The following is a 19095-nucleotide window of genomic DNA, read 5'->3' as shown; positions in this document are numbered from 1 at the left end:
AAGAAGAAGAAGAAGAAGAAGAAGAAGAAGAAGAAGAAGAAGAAGAAGAAGAAGAAGCCCAATGTGTGTTGTTCATATACTAATTGAGCAATTGAGCATGTTCAAAACTCCTGTTGGACAGGCTTTTAAAGAAAGCTAAGTCATTTCTCAACTGCAACCCTACCAGAAGCCATCAATTGTGAAGAGCTGCACTTTAGCATTCTTATCACAATCTTTAAGAGTTATTTCCTCTCTAGACTATGACTTTTGGTGGGGTGGGAGTTGGGCGATAAGGGTTGTTTCAAAGGTTTTCTATGTCTCATTCTCAACTGTGAGTCTGCAGTCATCAGTACTATTGCAGAGGTAGCTTCCTTTCCCTTTACAGTCAGCAGGAGCATAGAGCATGGACTTACACATGGTTACAATGATTATACAGATCCTACACATTCACATGGTATCAGGCAACAGCACCTGACACTGAACTCAGCATAGTCTCTTATCCTAGGACAGACCATTAACATCAACACAGCGCTTCACAGTATTTATTTTTAATATTCCTCCACCTTGAACTAAAACAATACTTAAACAGTGTAACCGATGATGTAAGTAAATCTTTTATTCAAGGAAAAAGAAATACTATATGAAGACATTGCCACAAACTGAGGTTATCAAAGTTCATCTTATATCTAAAATAGAACTGAATACTAAGTTTGTAAATGAACTATATGAGCAAGTAATTTTAATTCTTTTTTCATTGTGATAGACTCAGTTCAAGAACTAGGGGTATTTTTTGTCTCGTGTGAGGCTATGCCAGTGCCTGACAAATACAGAAGTGGATGCTCACAGCCATCTATTGAATGGAACTCAGGGCCCCTAATGGAAGAGCTAGAGAAAGCATCCAAGGAGCTGAAGGGTTCTGCAACCCTATAGGTAGAACAACAATATGAACTAACCGTACTCCCAAAGCTCATTTCTCTAGCTGCATATGTAGGAGAAGATGGCCTTGTCAGCCATCATTGGGAAGAGAGGCCTCTTGGTCTTGCAAACTTTATATGCCCTAATACAGGGGAACGCCAGGGCCAAGAAGTGGGAGTGGGTGGGTAGAGGAGCAGGGCGGGGTGAGGGCGAGTAGAGGGAACTTTCGGGATAGCATTTGAAAAGTAAATAAAGAAAATATCTAATAAAAAATAAAAAGAAAGAAAGATCTGGATGACAAGAACTTCAAATCTCTGAAGAAAGTAATTTTAGAAGATATAAGTAGAAGGAAAGATATCCCATGATTTTGAACTGGTAGGATTAAGATAAAAAAAAATCCATGATACCAAAAGCAATTTTCAGACAGATTCAACAAAATTCCCATTAAACTATAACATAATTATTTATAGAACTTGAAATAATAATATCCAACTCCATATGAAAAAGATAAAAAGAAAAGAAGAGAAAAAAGAAAAGAAAAGAAAAGAAGAGAAAAGAAGAAAAGAAAAGAAAAGAAAAAAACTACTCAAGATACCTAAAACAATCCTGTACAACAAAATAACTTCTGGTAGTTTTCCCATCCCTGATTTCAAGCTGTACGACAAAACAATAGTAGTCAAAGCCACATCGTAGTGGCATAAAAACAGACAGATTGATCAATGGAATCTAAAAAAAAAAGCAAAAGTGAATCCACACACCCATGGACAATTGGTTTTACACCAAGAAACCAAAACCATAAAATGGATCAGAGAAAGCACCTTCAAAAATTTGTCATGGTCCAAATATGAATGCATAGACTCTTATCAATCACCCTGCTGAAAACTCAAGTCCAAGTGGATCAAAGACATCAACATAAGATCAGATACCTAAATCTGCTAGAAGAGAATGTTCCTTGAATGCACAAACACAGGAGAAAACTTATTGGACAGAACAGAAATGACTCAAGCATTAAGTTAAAAAATTAATATCTGGTTGTAAAGGCAAGTGAGGTAAATTAAAAGAAAGAAATGAAGGAAGGAAGGAGGGGGAAAGGGAGGGGGAGAAAGGACAAGAAAAAAAGAGAGAGAGATTTTAAGTGGAAGCTGTAATGTCCTTTGTGGTGGTTTGAATAAGAATGACCCCCCCCCCCATACGTTATATATTTGAATACTTTGTTCTCTTTTGGAGGACTATTTGGGAAGGATTAGTGGGTGTGGTCTTGTTGAAGGAGGTGTGTCACTGAGAACAAGCTTTGAAGTTTCAATAGTCTGACCATTACTATTATGCTCTCTGCCTCCTGCTTATGGTTTAGGATGTGAGTTCTTAGCTATTCCTGTCGTGCGTTAATCCTCTGAAATAGTAAAGGAGATTAAATGCTTTATTTTATAAAAATTTAATAAATGGCCCCTCCTGAAACGGAAAAGCTTCTGTAAGGCAAGGTATACCAGCAAATGGATGAAACAGCAGCCAGAAGAATGGGAAAATATTTTCACCCACTCCAAATCTCACAGAGGGCTGACACCATATTAAATAAGAACTCAAGAAACTTGACATGAACAAACAAAATAACCTTATTAAAAAGAAGGTATAGATCTATACAGAGAATTCTCAGCAGAGGAAACTCTAATGACTGAGAAGTACTTAAAGAAATATTCAATACCCTTAGACATTAGAGAAATGCAAATCAAAACAACTGTGAGATTACACCTTAAGCCCATCAGATAGGCTCAGATCAAAACCTAAAGGGACAGTTCATAAGGATGAGGGACAAGGGGAACACTCCTCCATTGCTGTTGGTAATGCAAACTTGCACAACTTTGGCAATCAATTTGATAGTTTCTAATATAATTTGGAATAGATAGACTTCAAGATCCAGATATACTACTCCTGGTCTATATTCAAAATAAACTCCATTATAACGCAAGGATATACTTGCTCATCAGTGTTCATAGTAGGTTTATTTGCAATAACTTGAAACTGGACACAATTTTTATGACCCTCAAAGGGAGAATGATAAAGAAAATGTGGTACATCTACACAATAAATTATTTCTCAGCCATTAGAAACAACTACATCATGAATTTTGCAAGGGAATGGATGTAACTAGAAAAGAACATCCTAAGTTATGCAGCCACAATCCAGAAATAAAACTTGGTTTCTACATACTTATAAGTTGTTATTAGCCATAAAGAGGCATGCAATCGTGATTAAAAAACAAAAAAACAAAAAAAAAAACCCAAAAAAACACAGACCTAAAGAAACTAAGTATCAAGGAGGGACCAATGGGGCATACTTGAATATCACCTTGAAGAGGAAATAAATTAGACACTGGGTATGGAAGGAAGAAGAGGAGTACGTAGGAGAGGGTTGGAGATGGGAACAGGAGGGTTGAGGTGTGGGGAAGATGGAGAGAGAGAAAGCTGGTAGAGACAACTGGATTGTGAAGGAAGGGAGTATCCATGGGATGAGCTAGAAATTTAGAACAGTGGAAACTCTCAGGAATCTATTAAGTTGATAATAGCTAAGATTCCTAGAAAGGGGTGATATGGAGCCTGAGCGGTCACTTCCTAAGCACAGGCAAGATTTTCAGTAGAAGAATTGAGTTACCCAAACAGCCAAATAAAATCTTTGACACACAATTTGTACTACCTACAAGATGTGCAGTGATAAAATAAGCATTAGAATTTTTAAAAATTGATTTATTTTTATTCTTTAATCTTTTTTTAAAATCCAGACTTCATCTCCTTCCTGGTCTGCCCACCCCATGACCGCTCCTCATCCCATACCTCCTCCTCCATCCCCATTTCCTAGAGGATGTTCCTATCCCCCACCCCCACCCCACCAGGTCTCCCCACTCTCTGTGACCTCATGTCTCTCGAGGGTTAGATGTATCTTATCTCACTGAGGCGAGATCAGGCAGCACTCTGCTGTATATATGTTGGGGGAACTCATATCAGCTGGTGTATGCTGCCTGGTTAGTGGCTCAGTTTCTGAGAAATCTCCGTATTCCAGGTCAGTTGAGACTGCTGGTCTTCCCATGGGGCCACTCTCCTCCTCAACTTCCAGCTTTTCCCTAATTCAACCTCAGGGGTCACCAGATTCTATCCATTAGTTTGGTGTGAATATCTGCACCTGACTCTCTCAGCTGCTTGTTGGGCCTTTCAGAGGGCAGTCCTGTTCCCCCTATATCTGATCATGTTCCCCATTCCCCTCCCTGTCCCCTCTCCCGCCCACGTGCCTCCCTTCCTCCACTTCCCCCAGTGAGTGCTTTGTTCTCCCTCCCAAGTGGGATTGAGGCATCCTCACTTGAGCCCTTCAGCACAGTATTTCTCAATGGGTTGTTACTTTCAGGAGCTGACTAACGTGGCTGGATAGGAAGTTCCAAGTACCCAACTGAGTCTTCCTTCCTAGCATTGGAGATGCAGGCACTTACCGTTAAACCTGGCTCTTTTTAAAATTATTTCTTTCCTTATTTTTTAGGTTATAATGTAATCGTATTATTTATTCCTTTCCCTTTCTCTCCCATATATGCCCTCTTTGCTCTATCAAATTTATGGTTTTTTCCCATTAATTGTCGTTACTATATTTTCAGCACAGGTTCTGGGATCAAGCTCAGGTCACTAGGTTGACAAGGCACTTTACCATGTGAGCCTACCTGCCCAGCTCCTATAACTTTAAAATGATTACAAAAGGGAGAGTCTGCTTAAGATCTGAAAACCACGAAAAAATGTTTCGATTTCATTTTACAGAATATATGATGTATTACATGATGTTTCAAATTTTATAGCGAAATTTAATACTTTTGATAATCTCTTTTGGGACTATGAATCCTTTGCAAGCCATATGTCTTCATGTAAAAGATTACTTGAAGAACTAACTCTAAGAAACATTTAACATTTATCCTAAGAATATTTTAGTGATATTAAAGTATTTGATAATACTCAAAACCAGTGAAATTTCTATCTATAAATATCATCCTGGTAAAAGATGAAATGGAATTGAGTAGAATTAGAAGGAGATAAAATTTTAATTTAGTTAATAATGGATAAGAACTTGAAAAATAGCAAGGGAAATAGCAAAAGAGATACAATTTCAAGGGCCTCAGGGAGAATCTACACCATACATTGATTAAAGCAATGATGGAGAAGGGTGAGTGTAGCTGATATCAATTGCATCAAGGATAGTCACTGATACAGGATTTGAAAGTGCTGGCACATTTGGACATTATATTTTGAGAAACCTATGAGACAGTCACCTAAAAATATCCAAGAGGTATTAGATGGGGATCAATGGGGATTGGAAAACTATGTCCACGAGGTTTTGAACAGTATGGAGTCATGTCAAATGTGTCCAGCATTCACCATGTACTATATAGTAGGAATTGCTGAGAAAATAGTGATAAATACATGTCCACTCAAAGGGATTTCAGTCTGTTGCACAATGAAACAAATGAAGAGTTATGAGAATGAGCCACAGGACAGATTTTATCAATCGTCCTATTTATGTGGAAGGGACATGCTTATGCACTAGTTCTGCCATCCTGGTCATTAGGAAGCCAAGTAGGACTGAAGGAAAAATTAAGAGGGTTACAGAAATTAATAAAAATAAAATTAAACATATATATCCAATTGTCAGGTTATTAAAGTAGAGGCCCAGTTCAAAGCCAGACTGGAACTATTGTACTGAGTCCTTGTCTCAAATATCAAAATGAACAAAACAATAAAAAAACACATATAATTTTTTAAATGTTTTTATTACTATAAGAGTTATAAGCCAGGTGTGGTGGCCCACACCTGATTTAATCCCAGTACTTGGGAGGCAGAGGCAGATGGATTTATGAGTTTGAGGCCAGCCTAGTCTACAAAGTGAGTTCCAGGACGGCCAGGGCTATACAGAGAAACCCAAGAGGTGGTCTCTTCAGGTTCCATCCTCCCCACAAGAATTTTAACAGGTCTCCTAAAACAAATCTTTAATATTCATCTGAAGCATCAGGAAATGACACCTGTAAACCAGTGGCTAGAGAATTTATTTACCTTTACTTTAAAAAATATTGGTATATACTTTTAATACCTCAAAGTATTAGAATTCTTCAATCTAAAGTTATAGTAATAATTTAAGCACTGGGGTGTTGGTGATTGATAAACTAATGTATCAGGAATGAATATATATATATATATATATATATATATATATATATATATATATATATAATAAAACAAACACAAGTCATAGGTTTAAATTGTAACTTCTGAAGTGGGAAAATTTCAGATGATTGAGTGATCGGGTATTTGGGTGCAAGCTGGTCCTAGTTTTCTATATAGACAAAAAGAAGACAACAGACTACATCTATTACAGGTTGGAGGTGGGTAATTCATGTGATTCTAAGGGGAGCTGTTATAATACAGAATTAGTGACTCTTCAATCAGTGCCTGAGAACATGAATGGCGGAAGAATAAAGATCCTAATATGATTATCTGTTCAGTAAAAGAAACAAAATAAAAAGAGGAGGGTGGGGTGGAAACCCTGACAAATTTGTTGTCCTTCACGAAATGTGGAAGTTCTGAGCTGCTGCCTTTGGTTGACTTAGTAATGAGAAAGGCAGTCACTTGCCAGGGCTAGAGCACAAAAAATATGGAAGTGTTGACAAGGCAGGCAGAAATTTAACGACACATATTAAGGTAAATCATTAGAAGAGACAGTTGGAAGAAAGTTTCCTAGGGAGTACTAATGACCCAAATGAAATTAGATTTGTGCAGATTTTGATCCAGTGTTTTAAATAGCTAAGTGTTAAGATGGTAATCAGAGAATATTACCAAATACCCTCTAACATATGTTCTAGATGTACTCCAATGTTGTCATCTACTAGAAAGAAACCTCCTGTATATCTGACAAATTCTGGTGTCTGCATACATTCTAAGAGTTTTGTGTATATTCATCAATTTAGTTGTTTTATGACTCCATAGAAGCAGGAAACAAAAATTATTATTATTTATCTTTGACACATAGATGAAGAATTATCATCCTAGGATACTTGTAACCTGCCTACAATTGTAAGTACTCAAATGAACTTATTTCCAGATGGTTATAGAAGAATTTTAATCCAGCATCATGGCTAATCTGGCTGGACTACAGCCTTTATCCTGAGGAGACAGTTGCAAGATCTCTGAGTTCAAAGCCAGTCTGGTACAGAGAAAGTTCCAGGTACAGAAAAGCTTAGGTCCATGCATGATGGTAAGTTTCTTTAATTACAGCACTCAGGGTCAGTTGAGAGACAGGCAGTAGAATAAGTATGGCATTTCAGTTGTTGACAGATCAGTTTGTGGAGTTCAGAGTCAGGTTCACTGGGTCTATTTTACGGAGACAGGTGGCAGGGAGAACTAAGTAGACACAGGTGAAGATAGAATGAACCAGAGACTGAGAAGGAGCCAGAACATTAGAACATAGTGCCAAAGTTAGTATGAAGACAAGCAGAACAATTCAGTAAGTAACCCAGTGGAGCCAATTTGAATCAATCAGCTTGGAGAATAATTTTGAATCAGAACAGCTTAGTTGAACCAGTCAAACAAAATTTAAAAAGAACTAGAATGTTCTTTCTGAAATGTTGAGCTAATTCAACAGTAAGTCTCTAAGTCAGCAATGACATCAGGCAAATAAAAGTTACATTTAGAAATGACTGTGAAGTTACCCCACAAATCACTTTGTTTGCCTCACAAATTTACATATGTGCAGAGTCTATTTACAAAATTGAATACTTGTATTTTAATTTAGAACATTTTGTTTTTAACCTAACATAAATTAAGAAAATTCAAAACAAGACAATTTAAAATAAAAGTATTAATAACTGAACAATTTATGCTGTTTTAATTTTTGACCAGAGAAATATTTCATTCTTACATAAAATAAAAATATCATATGTAGTGACAGATTTAAGTAAAGGAAGGTACAGAGATTGAAGAGATGTTTTGGTGACTAAGAGTACTTGCTGTTCTTCTAGAGCATGCGAGTTTGTCACCAGTAGGTCACAACTGTATCACTTCAGTTCCACACAATCCAATCACTGTTTAGTCTCCAAAACCACTGGAAACATAGGTGGCAGGTATACACACATGTAGGCAAAACATGCATAAATAAGGTAAACAAGTCTTTAAAGAAAAGAAGAACTAGTTTCTGTGATACTTTCTGAAAAATTATTCTTAGCAGAAATCAAGACAATATATAGATGCCTGGTACACAGAAAGAATTGTTACCTGATATAAAGAAGAAACTAGGTCTGTGAAGGATGCCTGTATCATAGTGTCTGTATCAGGATGTACTGTTATATGTATCTGAGAAATATTATGCATTTGTCATGATCTTTTTGTTGAAGCAAATGCAGTTACAAGAAAACATTAAAGATTTCATACCCATGTATTATATATCCTGTGTTCTTGGAAACTTTTAAAAAATAAAATGTAGGATACTCATTTAAAACTTTTTACAGCATTGACTTTATCAGTCTTGGAGAAAACGATGTATCCCATTCATCATTAGTAAGGTAAATAATGGCTTACATGAACACTGATAATGAAGATTCTGTTTTAAACCTTCTGCTTTTTCAGTAAGTAAAATTAACATCCGGCATGTTACATGAGCTTTATTATCATAATTGTTGTAGCTCACTAAGTTTTAAAGACATCTCTGCATAGAACATCATTTCCTTAAAATATATATATCTAGTAGCCTTGTGAGCTCAATGTTATTTTAGTAGATATGAATTTGGTCTTGTAGTTCATCTCTGTTGATCAAATAAAATGAACAATGAGTTCAAAATCTCTTTGAAGTTCTCTGTTTTAGAAGAAAATTTGATAACTTTCTAAAGAAATCTCTGTTCTTTTTATCACAATAATGCAGCCTATATAAGACTCAAAACAAGAGAATTCACTGGTTTTGCTGTTATAATATAGATATACATGTATCATGAGCAATATATAGTAAGTATATATCTATTATCTATTCATTAATACTGCATATAATAACTATTTTGTGTTTTCATGAATTCAAATATGCCTATCCATATCTAGTCAATATAGACTTTTTTCTTCTTGGAATATAGTTTCAAAACAAACAAACAAACAAACAAACAAACAAAAATCTGATGCTAGGCAACTTTTCTATTCTTACTTGGTTATTCTCTTAAGTTTTTTTAAATTTTGTATTTGCTGCTTCTGAAAGTATTCGCCATTTTTTTTCTTTTGTCCATTTAATACTGTTCCATGTGCCTGGGAAATATAATGCATTTGTCATGATCTCTTTGTTGAAACAAAGACAATTGCAAGAAAAAGCTAAAGATTTCATGCCCATGTATTAAACATCTGTCTTGTAGGAAACTTAAATTCTTATAATTTAGGATATTCACTTAAAACTTTTCACAGCATTGACTTTATCAGGTCTTGGACCAAACAATGTGTCCCATTCATCATTTTACTTCTAAGAAACTATCAACAGAGCATGGAACATGGTTAAAAATACAAACTGCAATTACTGAGAAAAAGGCCATGAGTCAGAAAAGAACAATGAGGGGCATATGGGAAGGTTTGAAGGGAGGAAAAGGAAGAGGAAATATAATTATACTATAATTTTAACATGTAAAAAGGAAAGTAATTAAACTGGAAAATGAATAAAGTAAAAAAAAAGCCACATTAAAATAATAACAACAATGAATAAGGGTTTCGTTTTATTTAAACAGGTTTCATGTACAGAGGAAGTCTGGAATGTGACAGATCAGCAGTGCTCCTCTGTGTACACTCAAACCAGAGACTTTGTCATTTTCACCAAAGATCTGTAGGCCAGTCAAGCCTACAGTTCTAGAACTTAAAAGTTTCAGGGATGACAATTACCAAACAGTACCATGATTACAGAATACTTTTTTCTTTTTTTTTTAGTTACTCTTAAATAGCTTAGAGTTTTATCCACAAAAGGCTCACAAGGCACTTTGCAAAGACTTGTGGTGCTTTTATGATCTTGTTTTGAGAGTCTCAGTATCAACACATCATATGAAAATATGACCCCCAATGGGCATTTTTCATATTTCATTATTTAGTATAATTCTTAATCAATGGATGAAACTCTACAATAAATTTAGAAGCAGCTTACCAACTCTTGATTTAAAATACTGCCTGAAGGTGACTGGCATGCCAGACAGCCTGGAGACATTGTATTGAAAGCTAGTCTCCAAGCAAATCAATGGATTCGTGCCTTGAAACCAGTTCAAAAAAACATTTTACCAATCCATGAAAGAATATTGAAGGGAAAATTGTAACAGAGAGGTTTTAGTTGAGTGGAGGTCAACCATTCTCATACTTTGTTTTGCTTTCTAATATAAAAGTTAACCAATATGTCTTAACAGGTCATCAATGTTTTAGTCTCCCTTCAGATTTATGCTCTATTCTCTGTGATCCCCTTTACAAAGAAAAGTGTTTATTGATTTCACTTTGAGCAGCCATCTGCAAACTTGGAGCTTCTTGGCTTGATCAACCACAGTTGAAGCCTTTTGCAAAGTATTAACTTATTTTATAGAATGTTTGTGAAATATTTTAAATTTATTAATTGAAGAAAATATGTGCATTACTTCATAGACAAACTTTATACTTAGCTTTAAATATAAATATATTTATAAACCCTAATTCAAAGTAAATATTTGTCACACCCTCAATTCATGACAGCAATGCAATATATTGTAGTTATACTTTGATTTTACCCAGTGGTATTATTCAGGTTTCTGCCTTTGATCTAGGCATGACATTATCAAGGTGACCACTGCAAAAATGTGGAGAAAGTATCACACTATTATTTACAAAACTATACTGAAGAGAAACATAGAAATTCATACTGTTAGGCTATTTTTTTAAACAAATTAAAACTATCTTTGAAGTAATTATCTCTTCCATCTAGCATTTATAATTTGTATACTTGTTTATTCAACAAATATTTATGTTGCAATGAACAAGTAAATAGAACATCTCGAATATTAGATATAAGAATTTTGCTAAAAACAGAACTTACACTTGAATAAAAATCCATAGAGATTAGAGGATGAGATTTTGGTCAGTATCATCTTTTTCCCAGTATCAGTCGTAAAGAAGTTCACTATAAGTAGAACATTCTATTCTATAAGCCAAAGAATTTCTTTCTTAAGTAGAACGTGTTAACTATCCTGGGATTCAGTTAAAGGCTGTTCAGCAGACTCTCACACTCATGTTTTTTTCATTGAGAGTAATTGACATCAAACATGACTGGAACAATCAATTCCATTGTAGTAACTTTCCATGTTCTAAGGTTTTTCATGGTGTTTCACTTCCATCTTTTTTATGCCATCTTGATCATATTAAGAGCTTTGATGAAAAATTAGGGATTGCCTGGCTATCTCCCATTTAATTCTTGGAAAATTAAATGTGATATACCAGAATATATTAATGTCATTCGTGATTTTAGTTCCAAGACCTTTTTTGTAAACCAGAGAAGAAAAACCTGGCCTATGTTGATATATTCGCTCTTGATTAACAGTGCATCTATTTCATAGTGATTAAATATATGACCTATAATTTACTATGAACATGAAATTTTATCTTAACTATTACTTCCAATGTGATTTTAAGGGACTTGAGACATTATTTAAACATTTACATTGAAAATGATGATATCATTTAATACATAGCAACATGCCCTCATGAGCTTCTTTAAACTGAAAATGTAGTCATATACTAGTATTTTTCTAATGATTATCATAATATCTGCTTCCATTGTGCAAAACAAACACAGTCAAACTGTAGATTGAAATGTGGCTTCCCTTTTTGGAAAATGCAACTACTGTATGTTTAAGGCTGAAATGGAAAATCATGGAAAATATTAAATGAATTAGAGGACTCACAGTTGTTCAACTGATATTTTTTGTTTAACTCCTTCTAGAAAGTATTGAAAAATAATATTTTAGATATTTTAACCTATATAACAGATACTGATATTCATCATATACTCCTCTATTGAGCATCTTCTCTGTTGAGTAAATATTATAAGAATGCAAGATGTTAACCTCATAGTAATTCTTATAGATATGACTTTTTAAATGTTCTACTATAAAATTTGAATTGTTCTTAATTTTCCTCGTTTTAAACTGTCTTATAATTTGCTACCTTGTATGTAGTACATTTCCAAATATAAAAAAAAATCAAAATCTTCTGATGCTTATGCTTACAACACCTAAAAGAATGTATGATCTGATGCATTGTTGTAGATTAGCAGCTGCCTTCTACTATGCTACAGTTTTTTCAGGACACATTCTCTTTTTTTGGCCTGCTTTGGCAACATGTGTGTTTGCCCTGACCTGCAGGACTTAAGCAACAGGGGTCTTGAGGAAGGGGGCAACAATGACAAATTGGGATCAGGAGACATGAAGAAAGGAGACAAGACAAAAATTCTGTTCAAGTCTCAGTTACTCTAGGGAAACAGAGGGCTTAAAAGGCTACAAACCACGAAGGTATTTTCCCAGGTGAACGGGCCAAACTGATATTATCGCTTGGTTACACATGAACATAAATAGAATGTCCTCATGTAAAAGTCTGGAAGGGGAGGTCCCCATTGTAAAAAGCCCAGAAAGCCCCCTATTGTACAATGTCCTGAGTCAATAACAGAATGGAAGCAAGATAGTGGAAGAAACAAAGAGTGTTAGTTAATAGATGATGCTGAAGGACAAGATGGAGACTGAGATACCACGGGCTTTTGGGTCTCCCAACATATATTAATATTTGGCCTCCCATGTTAATTGTCAAGAGATCTCCTAAGATATTTGTTGCTGTTTATTAATCACAAATTAATTTAGAATTATTTTATGGCATTCACTTGGTTTAATTTCAATAACTATTTTTGAAATCATTTATGAATTGTACTTTCTCACTCGTTTTGCTGTATCATTTTTCTATTTATCTAGAATAAATTGAACAATCTATTTACAACTTCATTCTCTAGCAGTGTACCACAATAATTTTTACAGCTATGTCTTAGTTAACATCAGATGTAGTAGTTTGTATCAATTTCTGTTTGGGTTACTTTCCATCTATCGTTTTCCACATGTATGTTCATGTTAATATTTGAACTATGTTTTGTTTATTCTATAAAGTCTATTAACACTTCACTGTGATTTTTTTAATCCTAGATGTTACTTATTAAAATTGTCTCATTTTCAATATGATTGCATTTCCTGAAGTCTCCTTATTCTATTTAAATATATGTGTAGACATCTATATTTTTTATGTATAAAGGCATGTAGGTTGTTTTTGTTGTTAATTATAGCTTTTTTTCTCTCTCAGCGTGTAGTATACTATAATGAATATGTTTTTAAGGCAATTTTTAATTGGTTGTTCGAGAATTTTACAAGGGAAATTATGTGTGTAGAACAAATATCAAGTGTTGCTGGAGTAAGAATCAAGGCCCTTTCATATGTATTGATTGCAGGAACACCTATAAACCTCATCCCTATAGGTATGTAATCACATCATTTTTCTCTACAACTTCTTCTCTGTTTAAAGAATTTTTTCCTGGTACATTCAGCTCAGCGAATGATGGTTGGTATTAATCATGAACTTGACTAGGTTTAGCCTATCCAAGGCAATATAGTTGAGAGTGTTTCTAGAAGAGTTCACCAAAAAGTTAGGTGGTTGGTACAATCTTATGGGGTTGAGTCCTAGACTATATTTGAATTACTAGTTTTCATCTCTTGCAGCCTTCTGTCTGAGAACACAGTGAGATGAATTACTTCCTGTTGGTCAGCCGGCATTCTCAGCTATGATTGGCTGTTTCCTATTAAGGTGTGATGTGAAAGAAGATCTTCCTCTTTAGGTAATTTTCCCCCTCCCCCCAAGGGTTTGGCCATTACTACTATTAGAAGAATTTAACTACTACACAGTGGCAGAAATAATGAAAGTCAGTAAAATCAATTTTACATCCAAAAGCTTTGTTTCAAAGTGGCCTACAGAGTGTAGATTTTCGTGGGTAAGTTTCTGTCGAGCAAAAAATAGTTAATCAATCACAATGTTTTATCTTGTATTATATAGTCTCAGTTATTGCCAACTGTCTCTCCTGAATGTTGTATATTTGTGTATAATACCAGCTCTATCTCTAATTCAAGCTTATTTTGTTACACTAGCTATAAAATCAAATATGAATAATTTACAGTTGTAAAAAGAATAGTATTTGAGAGAGCCTGAAAAATTTATATTAATTTTTAATTTAGTTGATAAATCTATAATGTAAATTATTAAAGCATAGCACATTATATCATCAATAATGTCACTGTAGAGTAAAATGTGATTTTTAATAGGTACTTCATTTGATAAATTTTATATTCTTCTTCCTCATTTCTTTTTATCTTGACCTAGAAATAAGTTGTTCATATTCTTGAATTTATTACTATATAAACCCCATAATGAGATTTAATTTTTTCTCTTTATGTTTTATTCTGTTTATTTTGAAAGATATTAATAAAAGTTAACAACACTGACATACTATACCTCAATTCAGATTACTTTTGTTGTCAAAATCTGAATATTCATAATGTGACCAGTTGATATAAATTCTGCATTAGAAAATTTTATGACTTGGCTTGTAGATAATGAGCTTTAGAACATCTTAAGTTGATTTCAATTAATGTGTGATTAATTTGAAATAAGAAATTCTATTCTACTATTTTTGAGAATATTTTTTGTAAGGCTAATGCATAATATAGTAGGTTTTTAAAAGGTATACATTACTAGAAAGACATGAGCCTATAGCTTTTATATCACCCCATTAGAAGACCTCTGAGTTTTAAATAAGCAGCATTATATTCTAGTTTTTGTCTTATTACTTGTATATAATTTATTCTGATTATACTCTTTTATTACTCTGCTCAGGTTAGAAGGCAGATGTGATGGCAGGAGAAGTGGAAGTTTATAACTTGCTAATTTTTCCTGTTCTGTTACATACCTCCTATATGTTCATACTAAAGTGTGCACATAAAATTGAGAACACCAATGACCATCACCAATGAAAAATCAAATTCCTTCTATAAACAGCCTTTCTCTACACTTTATTTTATAATATTTATGTGAGCAATGCTAGTCATATTTGGAGACTCCTCAGTGTTCTCTACATTTGCAGTATAAAATTTAGTGCAACATACTCATACACGGTAATATTTAATGAGGTTTGATGATTTAGTATTTCTAATTTTACTATGATATGGAAAAGTTTGCTAGCATGAGGCTGCTAATTTATTAATGTTGTGCTTCCAAAGGTACTATCTGTATTATATGTGATGTCTAGATATTTTTATGTATAGTTGTATATGTGAATCCATAATTAGAATTCTTTTACCTCGGCATTGTCATTATTTAGTACCACATTATTATCTTGTCCTTACCAACTGTATCTTTTCTGTTTACTATCATCATCTCTTGAACAGTAACTTCATGTAACAATACTACACACACACACACACACACACACACACACACACACACACAGCAGGGTATGGCCATCAGGAGTAAACATAACTGAAAGGTGAAAGTTGGTAAATCAAATCCCACTCAAATACACTCCTCACAACTAATTTTTTTTCACCCTTTATCCATTTTGTCTGCACCCTCTGAATTTAAAGATGACAGTACACATGTTGATTTGTGCCACTGAATGTTAGACTTTCTGTAGATATATTGGCTAAAGTTCACTTGGAGTATTATGTTTCTAATACGGAGAACACTACGCTGGGAATGAGAAAATTGGATTTCCTGCCTCCTCTGATGTGCTGAATAGAAAGAGATATGTTTTCTTTTCCACTGCTTGTAGTGAAAAGACATTTAGAGCTGAAGGAGGGGAGTACTGTTGAGTTTAATGCTGTGATTGAATATGACAATTATAAACAAGTCGAAGACAAAAGGAATGTCCTAAAGAGGAAGACAATTGTAGAGTCAGCTTTTGTAATGGGAAATATTAATGGAGCTCTAGAGGTTTTCTGTGTGGATAGAAAACAATTAGATAAACACATACCACAAAACTATTCTCACTACTGTATGATCAATTGAGTTTCACAAATGCTATTATTTAAAGGATTTAACGACAAGACCTTTAAGATAAATCTCTGCGCTAAAATGCTATCTTGGTATAAACCCCTATTGTGAGGGATAGCTCAATGTGGAAAGTTTTCATATTAATTAATGAAATAGAAATAGTTCAATATTTATTGAAAATTCAATACCTGCACACTGATGTAGAAGATGAGGATATAGAAAATCACTAAAATTAAATGCATTAATGTTTTTAGCTACATATTACTAGTATTTTAATAGATTATAAATATCTTATATTAAAGATATCAACAAAAATCTTGGGATCCTAAATAATAAAACTTTCATAGACTTAATGGGAAAAATTTTGACTCATCACCACAAAATTAGTCAATCCACATATAATATAGGTCCTATTCACTATTTGTCATGTGTTCACATTTGAAAATATTGTTATCTAGTCCAAAATATCCAATGTTGGTAATTTATAAAGAATTCATGATTGACAGTCTAGAGGCTAAGAAAGATAAAACCAAAGCACCATGAATTGAGTATCTGCTGTGTGTCTGATGTCTGTCTCTAACCTGGTCCATTGACAATGTAGTCCTGTTGGAAAAGGATCCTCATCTTACAGAAGGTAGAAGGGATAAATGAAACTTTTTATATTAGAAACCTTAATTCTGTTCTAACCTCCCAATAACCTAATCACTCATTAAGCCCCTCACATGTTTATTTTAAAAGATTTTTGTCATTTAAAAAATTATGTTGTTTTATTACATTTTAATTATGTATCAATATGTGTCTATGAGTACAATTGTTTGTGGAAGCAAGAAGAGACCATTGTAACATTTGGAACTTAATAGGTGGCTGTAAATTGGCCAACAGTCATGCTGGAAACTGACCTCAGGTCTTCTGCATGAGTTATATGCATCTCCATCGTTCATGTAATAATACTGTCACGTTAGCCACCATGATTTAACACAGGAATTTTGGCATCAATATTAAAACCACACAAATGTTCAGTACTTAATTTTTGTATAATGTCAAGGTGACTATACTTAGAATCACTGTAGACATTTCTTTGGTCATGGTAGTGTTTCTAAAAAATTTTAATTAAAGAAGAAAGATCCATACTTGTCATGAAAGGAATGAAGATATTCTAAAGATAAATTTCTTCATTTAGTCATACTTTATTGAACAATTGATCCCGAGATATTAGTTTCACTCCAGAAACCTTGTGGCAGAGAAGGAAAACACTGAAGTCTAGTGGGAGCTATAGGAGAAACCAAAGATGTTTTCATACAGTTTTTACAAATTCTCAAACCATTCTTGATGGAGAGAATGGAAACTACATAACAATCATATGAATGACTATAACTCCGTGGGAGTTGATTAGCTATGCATCTCACTTGCATTCAATGTAAATCTAAATCTTTTATCTAGTCCCCAAATGTGAACTGGTGGATCATTGAAGCTTTTTGTTGTTGTTGTTGTTGTTGTTTTTCTTTCCCCAACATAACCAGTAAAAGTGAATAGACTTTTTCATTGTTTTACTCTTCTTTATTCCTTTAATTTGCTGGAGGCAGACAGGTGACTGAGACTAGGTAATGGGGCTGTCAGTGTCTGAGCTTGGACCACAAAAGTCTCTAGTAATAGACTGACATTGCATGCAGGCAGTAACATTTCATGAACAGAGGTTCTGGATGAACACACACACACACACACACACACACACACACACACATTCTTCTTATTCTGCTTCCTGAGAACAGATTTGATATGATTATAATCAAGCCTCCATGATTTCCCTAGCAATTGGAACTCTGAGCCACCTTACCCATTTTCTACTTTAAGTTGAATTAATGTGGGTATCTGGTCAAGAAACATGGGGAAAAATTCTAATATAGGAAATTTATACCATGGAGTGTTGGTGTTGCTATAATAAACTTGACTATGAGGGTCATAGGATTTCAGGATTAAAGCCTAAAATTCCAACTTCGAGACAAGATTTATGGAAAGAATGTAGATGAGTTTGACCCTTTGAACTAAAATACTCCCAGATTACTGTACGCAGAACTTATTTAGCTATATTAGTGGGAATTTAAGAGACTAGCATGATAAAATACATGAAGACATTCAGGTCCTGGGACACAAGATGTCAGAAGGTAACAAGGACTTCTGGAAACTAGTTAAAAGCAACCATGTGTGCTATATTCTGGCAACAAAGCTGGTTTTATTGTTTAAATTTTCTGGGATCTTCAATGATGCTTTAAGCAAGAGAAATGATTGACTTTTGGTGGCAAGAAAATTTTAGGTTGGCAAAGCAGTCAATCTCTAGTCATGGCATAATCACCATTCCCTGATCTTTCTGTCTACAATGGGAGAGAACAGGATGATAAGGCTAGTATAGTTTGATGAGAAAAAAAAAAGTGAGAAAGCTTAAAAGTTACAGACAAGGACAGTGCAGATAAATCAGCTCTAATTGTTAGAGACTTTCAAACAGAATACATTCTCTGCTCTGCACTGCACATTAGGGAAGGTGAGCTGATGTCCAGACCCCACCTTTTAAACAGCATTGGAACTATAATGATTAGGGGGCGTTGGATGAAGATTGAATGCATTTTGAATTATGAGATGAATATAAAACTTGAGAGGCTATGGGTGGACAGTGTGATTTAATCATGCATTTTGATATGAAGTTGGAAGAGGATGGAGATATTATTCTTTATCTTCATAGTCCACTTGATTTAAATAATGAATTACCATGAAAGCAGAGCTTTGAGTATGTCTATGAACTTTCTCCTAGAAAGGTTTTAAATGAAGAAAGAAAGTTCAGTGTGACTACAGACTATAAGTTGTCACATTTTATATACTGAAGTAGCAGTAGGAATAAAAAAATTAGAAAACGTTTAAGGAGTGGAGCTTGATCTCTTTCTGCTTCCTGACTGAGGATAAAACGTAACTAGGTTTCTGTTCCTACCCCCCCCCCCGGCTTCCTCACTGGGATAGAATATACCCTCTAACTGAGATATATATCAAACCATTCCCTTTTCCTCACTGGGATAGAATATACCCTCTAACTGAGATA

The sequence above is a fragment of the Mus caroli genome, chromosome 5 (genome assembly GCF_900094665.2).
Source record: "Mus caroli chromosome 5, CAROLI_EIJ_v1.1, whole genome shotgun sequence".
Taxonomy (NCBI): Eukaryota; Metazoa; Chordata; class Mammalia; order Rodentia; family Muridae; genus Mus; species Mus caroli.
This window is presented reverse-complemented; position numbering follows the sequence as displayed.